Source organism: Schistocerca americana, unplaced genomic scaffold (genome assembly GCF_021461395.2).
Source record: "Schistocerca americana isolate TAMUIC-IGC-003095 unplaced genomic scaffold, iqSchAmer2.1 HiC_scaffold_519, whole genome shotgun sequence".
Taxonomy (NCBI): Eukaryota; Metazoa; Arthropoda; class Insecta; order Orthoptera; family Acrididae; genus Schistocerca; species Schistocerca americana.
The window spans coordinates 87,501-95,000 of NW_025726257.1; the positions used below are offsets into that span (position 1 = coordinate 87,501).

General features: G+C 53.9%; 2 non-coding genes across 2 annotated transcripts; both read right to left on the minus strand.

The window, feature by feature from the left end:
* Window positions 1–177: 177 nt before the first annotated feature.
* On the minus strand, window positions 178–332 carry LOC124585934. The gene has a single exon (XR_006974947.1). It is a non-coding gene; the product is annotated as a 5.8S ribosomal RNA (ribosomal RNA).
* Window positions 333–683: 351 nt separating this feature from the next.
* LOC124585944 lies at window positions 684–2,593 on the minus strand. The gene has a single exon (XR_006974956.1). It is a non-coding gene; the product is annotated as a small subunit ribosomal RNA (ribosomal RNA).
* Window positions 2,594–7,500: the final 4,907 nt, after the last annotated feature.

Below are 7,500 nucleotides of genomic sequence, written 5' to 3' on the forward strand. Positions count from 1 at the left end.
GTCGCACGCCACACCGCCAGCCGGCTGTGCACGCTACCGAGTAAGTACCGGTATGCGAACCGCCAGGCGACGGGCGCGCATCGCACGTTTAAGGAGGCGCGGCCGGCCCCACAGGCGGCCGCGACGCTCCCAGGTCTGCGAAGCGGGGCAAACGCCGCGCGCTTCAGTATACGTAGCCGACCCTCAGCCAGACGTGGCCCGGGAACGGAATCCATGGACCGCAATGTGCGTTCGAAACGTCGATGTTCATGTGTCCTGCAGTTCACATGTCGACGCGCAATTTGCTGCGTTCTTCATCGACCCACGAGCCGAGTGATCCACCGTCCTGGGTGATCTTTTCTTAGTTTACACTGTCTCTTTCAAGACAGTTGCATAGGCGGGACGTAGGCGTGTGGCGGCCCCTGTTCAAGCGTTCTGTGTCCAACGGCCTCACGGCCGATGGGCGTCGTACGGCTCCACACCGGAGCGGACAGGCAGTCGGGCGAAAGTCATTCAAAACCGGCGCCAGGCGCCAGGTGCCGCAGGCCAGCCGCTCCAGCGCTTCAGCGCTCGTACCACACAACATTGGCGTTAGTTTTGAGAAGCACGCGTGGTTCCGCACGCGGCGCACGGCTACTGCGAGCCGTACAGGTAGCGTGTTGCGCGACACGACACGCACATCGAAAGACATGCAGTCTAGTCGGTAATGATCCTTCCGCAGGTTCACCTACGGAAACCTTGTTACGACTTTTACTTCCTCTAAATGATCAAGTTTGGTCATCTTTCCGGTAGCATCGGCAACGACAGAGTCAATGCCGCGTACCAGTCCGAAGACCTCACTAAATCATTCAATCGGTAGTAGCGACGGGCGGTGTGTACAAAGGGCAGGGACGTAATCAACGCGAGCTTATGACTCGCGCTTACTGGGAATTCCTCGTTCATGGGGAACAATTGCAAGCCCCAATCCCTAGCACGAAGGAGGTTCAGCGGGTTACCCCGACCTTTCGGCCTAGGAAGACACGCTGATTCCTTCAGTGTAGCGCGCGTGCGGCCCAGAACATCTAAGGGCATCACAGACCTGTTATTGCTCAATCTCGTGCGGCTAGAAGCCGCCTGTCCCTCTAAGAAGAAAAGTAATCGCTGACAGCACGAAGGATGTCACGCGACTAGTTAGCAGGCTAGAGTCTCGTTCGTTATCGGAATTAACCAGACAAATCGCTCCACCAACTAAGAACGGCCATGCACCACCACCCACCGAATCAAGAAAGAGCTATCAATCTGTCAATCCTTCCGGTGTCCGGGCCTGGTGAGGTTTCCCGTGTTGAGTCAAATTAAGCCGCAGGCTCCACTCCTGGTGGTGCCCTTCCGTCAATTCCTTTAAGTTTCAGCTTTGCAACCATACTTCCCCCGGAACCCAAAAGCTTTGGTTTCCCGGAGGCTGCCCGCCGAGTCATCGGAGGAACTGCGGCGGATCGCTGGCTGGCATCGTTTATGGTTAGAACTAGGGCGGTATCTGATCGCCTTCGAACCTCTAACTTTCGTTCTTGATTAATGAAAACATACTTGGCAAATGCTTTCGCTTCTGTTCGTCTTGCGACGATCCAAGAATTTCACCTCTAACGTCGCAATACGAATGCCCCCGCCTGTCCCTATTAATCATTACCTCGGGTTCCGAAAACCAACAAAATAGAACCGAGGTCCTATTCCATTATTCCATGCACACAGTATTCAGGCGGGCTTGCCTGCTTTAAGCACTCTAATTTGTTCAAAGTAAACGTGCCGGCCCACCGAGACACTCACTCAAGAGCACCCTGGTAGGATTGCAACGGGGTCCGCCTCGGGACGCACGAGCACGCACGAGGCGCGTCGCACGCCTTCAGCTCGCCCCACCGGCAGGACGTCCCACGATACATGCCAGTTAAACACCGACGGGCGGTGAACCAACAGCGTGGGACACAAATCCAACTACGAGCTTTTTAACCGCAACAACTTTAATATACGCTATTGGAGCTGGAATTACCGCGGCTGCTGGCACCAGACTTGCCCTCCAATAGATACTCGTTAAAGGATTTAAAGTGTACTCATTCCGATTACGGGGCCTCGGATGAGTCCCGTATCGTTATTTTTCGTCACTACCTCCCCGTGCCGGGAGTGGGTAATTTGCGCGCCTGCTGCCTTCCTTGGATGTGGTAGCCGTTTCTCAGGCTCCCTCTCCGGAATCGAACCCTGATTCCCCGTTACCCGTTACAACCATGGTAGGCGCAGAACCTACCATCGACAGTTGATAAGGCAGACATTTGAAAGATGCGTCGCCGGTACGAGGACCGTGCGATCAGCCCAAAGTTATTCAGAGTCACCAAGGCAAACGGACCGGACGAGCCGACCGATTGGTTTTGATCTAATAAAAGCGTCCCTTCCATCTCTGGTCGGGACTCTGTTTGCATGTATTAGCTCTAGAATTACCACAGTTATCCAAGTAACGTGGGTACGATCTAAGGAACCATAACTGATTTAATGAGCCATTCGCGGTTTCACCTTAATGCGGCTTGTACTGAGACATGCATGGCTTAATCTTTGAGACAAGCATATGACTACTGGCAGGATCAACCAGGGAGCTGCGTCAACTAGAGCTGAGCAGCCGGCCGCCCGGGAGTGTGTCCCGGGGGCCCGCGCGAACACGCAAGCGTCCGCTCAATTATTCTGCAAACAGGAGGAGGCTGAGCTCCCCTGCACAATACACCTCGAAACCCTCTCAGGTCCCGGCGGCGCGCAGCGCCGTCCTAAGTACTTGGTCGGGTTCGAGAGAGGCGCAATCGCCCGGAGTTTGGCGAGTAGACGCTTTAGGTGCGACCACCCGTGCTCCCAACTGAGCTTGCCGCTGCCGACAGAGGCCCGGGAGCGTGCTGTCGTGGCATTGCCGGCGGGAGACAACACGCGCCACCTACGGTGGCCGGCAGCTCCAACGCCAGCGCCACAGAAGGACAAAAGCCCCACTTGGGTGCCGAAGCGAACTCTCCCAGCACAGCGCACGCGCCAACACGTCCGCACAGCTGCGATACAATCCACCTGCGAGAACCGCAGAGGCGACCGAGCAGCAGACGGCGTCGCGGCGCCGAGCGCCGGGCGGCGGCGCATCCTCAGCGCACACAGTCCTCAATCGGACCAGCACACTGCAGATGTCCACCGCGCTTCGCACCGGGCCCGCGAGGACCTACTTTGGCCGCACGGCGCCGCGTGCAGGGTGCGCCGGCGCGCAGCTGCGCCGCCTGCCGCCTCCGTCGGCCGGCGCGCCTGCCACTGGCCGCCCCCACCAGCCGGCTGTAGCGCGTGCGCCCACGCACCGCGCGGCCAGCACGCCGGAAGGCCCCCCCTCACCGGCCGGGGACGGTCCCACCCAGCCACCGCCGCGTATCGCTTCACACCCACATGCCATTCACGTTCGTGGGCATGGTGGGTATCGCTGAAACAACCGGTTGGTAGCTCAACCGATCGTCGCCATCACTGATTCACCTCTAGCGAGAACAACCGCACCACAACGGTTTACCAGTTCTTCATTTGCGTAACGTCACCAGCAAACGTAGACGTCCATCGCCATTTGCAAATTCAACGATTGTTGCATGCCTGTGTCAGGTGTCACGACACACTATGTCTGCCCACATACACGCAACAACATGTGCACGCTTCGCGAACACGTGGAAGGTGGCCCCCGTACGTATGCGATGTCCATTGCGCGAACGACTGTCAACCGGCCTCTGTCGCATGTCGCAGATGTGGAACGCAGTGCACCATGCTATCACGGTGTGTGAGAAGAGACGACTACGTCTGACAACACGCGCCACTACATCAACAGACGGCTCATGCTGATCGCCATCCACGGCATACCATACTGCAATCCAGCTCTTATAGGGAGACGACACGTAGCTGAGTGCACAATATTTGGACCGTATGGTTCGCCGTTGTTGGCGCAGTCGTGGTACGGTCACACATGTACCACGATGTATCATTCAGTACATGAGGACCAATGTGCGGTACAGTGTGTGATTTGGACGTACAACATCAGCGGACAGTTGCCACAAGCCGTACCACAACGTAGGCTGTGCTTCGCCATGCGAATGCCAATGAACAACTGCGAAGGGCATTGAGCATGTACGTCCTGCCGCCATCCGCATTACAGTGTATAGCTGCAAGGTGTTTAACATGAAGCGATACTCTGGGGACCGGGCAGTGCGAGTAGCAAACTATATTGCGGGGGTTGCAGTTAGGCAACACTACACTAATTTAACGCGTCGTATGACAATTACAGAGCAGGTTAAGGCCCAACGTGTGTTGGGTTAAGGCCCAACGTGTGTTGGGTTAAGGCCCAACGTGTGTTGGGTTAAGGCCCAACGTGTGTTGGGTTAAGGCCCAACGTGTGTTGGGTTAAGGCCCAACGTGTGTTGGGTTAAGGCCCAACGTGTGTTGGGTTAAGGCCCAACGTGTGTTGGGTTAAGGCCCAACGTGTGTTGGGTTAAGGCCCAACGTGTGTTGGGTTAAGGCCCAACGTGTGTTGGGTTAAGGCCCAACGTGTGTTGGGTTAAGGCCCAACGTGTGTTGGGTTAAGGCCCAACGTGTGTTGGGTTAAGGCCCAACGTGTGTTGGGTTAAGGCCCAACGTGTGTTGGGTTAAGGCCCAACGTGTGTTGGGTTAAGGCCCAACGTGTGTTGGGTTAAGGCCCAACGTGTGTTGGGTTAAGGCCCAACGTGTGTTGGGTTAAGGCGCAACATAGGTTAGGTTAAGGCGCAACATAGGTTAGGTTAAGGCGCAACATAGGTTAGGTTAAGGCGCAACATAGGTTAGGTTAAGGCGCAACATAGGTTAGGTTAAGGCGCAACATAGGTTAGGTTAAGGCGCAACATAGGTTAGGTTACGGCGCAACATAGGTTAGGTTAAGGCGCAACATAGGTTAGGTTAAGGCGCAACATAGGTTAGGTTACGGCGCAACATAGGTTAGGTTAAGGCGCAACATAGGTTAGGTTAAGGCGCAACATAGGTTAGGTTAAGGCGCAACATAGGTTAGGTTAAGGCGCAACATAGGTTAGGTTAAGGCGCAACATAGGTTAGGTTAAGGCGCAACATAGGTTAGGTTAAGGCGCAACATAGGTTAGGTTAAGGCGCAACATAGGTTAGGTTAAGGCGCAACATAGGTTAGGTTACGGCGCAACATAGGTTAGGTTAAGGCGCAACATAGGTTAGGTTAAGGCGCAACATAGGTTAGGTTAAGGCGCAACATAGGTTAGGTTATGGCGCAACATAGGTTAGGTTACGGCGCAACATAGGTTAGGTTACGGCGCAACATAGGTTAGGTTAAGGCGCAACATAGGTTAGGTTAAGGCGCAACATAGGTTAGGTTAAGGCGCAACATAGGTTAGGTTAAGGCGCAACATAGGTTAGGTTAAGGCGCAACATAGGTTAGGTTAAGGCGCAACATAGGTTAGGTTAAGGCGCAACATAGGTTAGGTTAAGGCGCAACATGGGTTAGGTTAAGGCGCAACATGGGTTAGGTTAAGGCGCAACATGGGTTAGGTTAAGGCGCAACATGGGTTAGGTTAAGGCGCAACATGGGTTAGGTTAAGGCGCAACATGGGTTAGGTTAAGGCGCAACATGGGTTAGGTTAAGGCGCAACATGGGTTAGGTTAAGGCGCAACATGGGTTAGGTTAAGGCGCAACATGGGTTAGGTTAAGGCGCAACATGGGTTAGGTTAAGGCGCAACATGGGTTAGGTTAAGGCGCAACATGGGTTAGGTTAAGGCGCAACATGGGTTAGGTTAAGGTACAATATGGGTTAGGTTAAGGTACAATATGGGTTAGGTTAAGGTACAATATGGGTTAGGTTAAGGTACAATATGGGTTAGGTTAAGGTACAATATGGGTTAGGTTAAGGTACAATATGGGTTAGGTTAAGGTACAATATGGGTTAGGTTAAGGTACAATATGGGTTAGGTTAAGGTACAATATGGGTTAGGTTAAGGTACAATACGGGTTAGGTTAAGGTACAATACGGGTTAGGTTAAGGTACAATACGGGTTAGGTTAAGGTACAATACGGGTTAGGTTAAGGTACAATACGGGTTAGGTTAAGGTACAATACGGGTTAGGTTAAGGTACAATACGGGTTAGGTTAAGGCACTTGGGGGGGGGGGGGGGCCCGGTTTGTTGATTGTGATTATCGTAAGTAAATGACTGCGGCATCATCTGATTTGCCACGTCAGGGTGCACCTTTGGCTCATAACAGGCGGCGCTCTGATTCCATGCTTGTGGCAGACCTGTGTCTTTCATTCCTGCCATTGTTTGTGTGGTGTGACAGGAGGCAGTATTGTGATGTTGGGTGCACCCCTGTCTGGGACATGTGTGGGTGTTGGTGGCTTAGCTGAGCAATGGTGGTTGTCGGAAGGGTGGGATATTCTGTTTTCCGAGTGGACCTCCCGGTCTGGTTATGATAGTGTGGATTGTCTAATGTGGCAGAGAGGATGCACTGGGTGTTGTTCCATGCTGGTGCTTACATATTGTCTGTGTGCCTGTTACAGGCAGAGAGTAGTGCGTGATAAGAGTGTCTGGCTGACGTGTGATTGTGAGCAGAGTCTTTCAGCATGTATACGGACAGGTCTATACATTATCTGTATTCTGATGGCTCTATCTATTACTAATCAGCGCCGTGTATACGTTTAATCCGGTTCCAGTCGAAACTATTGTATCTCTGTACATTAGTGACACGGCGAGCCCGCTATGTAGTTACTCGTCTCGGCAGCTTCCACCGGTGTATGGCAAATGATTATAAGGAATCAGTCTAGTCGTCAATACCGATAGTCTGACGTCACATGTCTGGGGTGGGGGACGCTGCGCCCTTCCGGTGGGTCATGGCCTAGGAAGACTCTTCCCACGCAGGGGGGCTTGGACTGTCATTGACTCTTCCGAGTAATATACTTGCCGTACGTTTTTGCGACTGCGAGTGCAACGCTCACCGGTACCGACATGGATGGAGCGCCTCCTAGCTGCCGCTGAGCATCTGCATTCGTACAGCGAGCAACGCGATCGCGTCTGTAGCTCGTACGTGGTACAGCTCGCAGCTCATGTATATGGACAGCGGGAATGTCGCATATTGGACATAACTCTTCATGAAACGCACGTTATAGGGGTGGATTGCACATTGCGAGTGCGAGCAAAGTCCGCCGTTCATCCGCTGGAGTTGCGAGTTGGGCGGTTGGGGTGGGGCACGAACGGGTGCAGGTGGAGTGATTGCCGGTCCACGACTTCGTGCGGCAGAGGCGCTGGCGTTGGGGTGGGGTCGAAAGAAGGGCACTGTGGGCCCATCGCTGTCTTAGTCGGCTTGGCGTCTCATAGATGACGGTATCGTCGTTGCAGGAGGTCATGTTGCGGGAGACCTACAGATGGCGGTATGTTTTGCGGTGCGCTCGACATGGCGGACGTAGTGTTGTCAGATTCGCATAGATGGAGGTATTGCATGTGGTTTCGCCGTATTTTCAT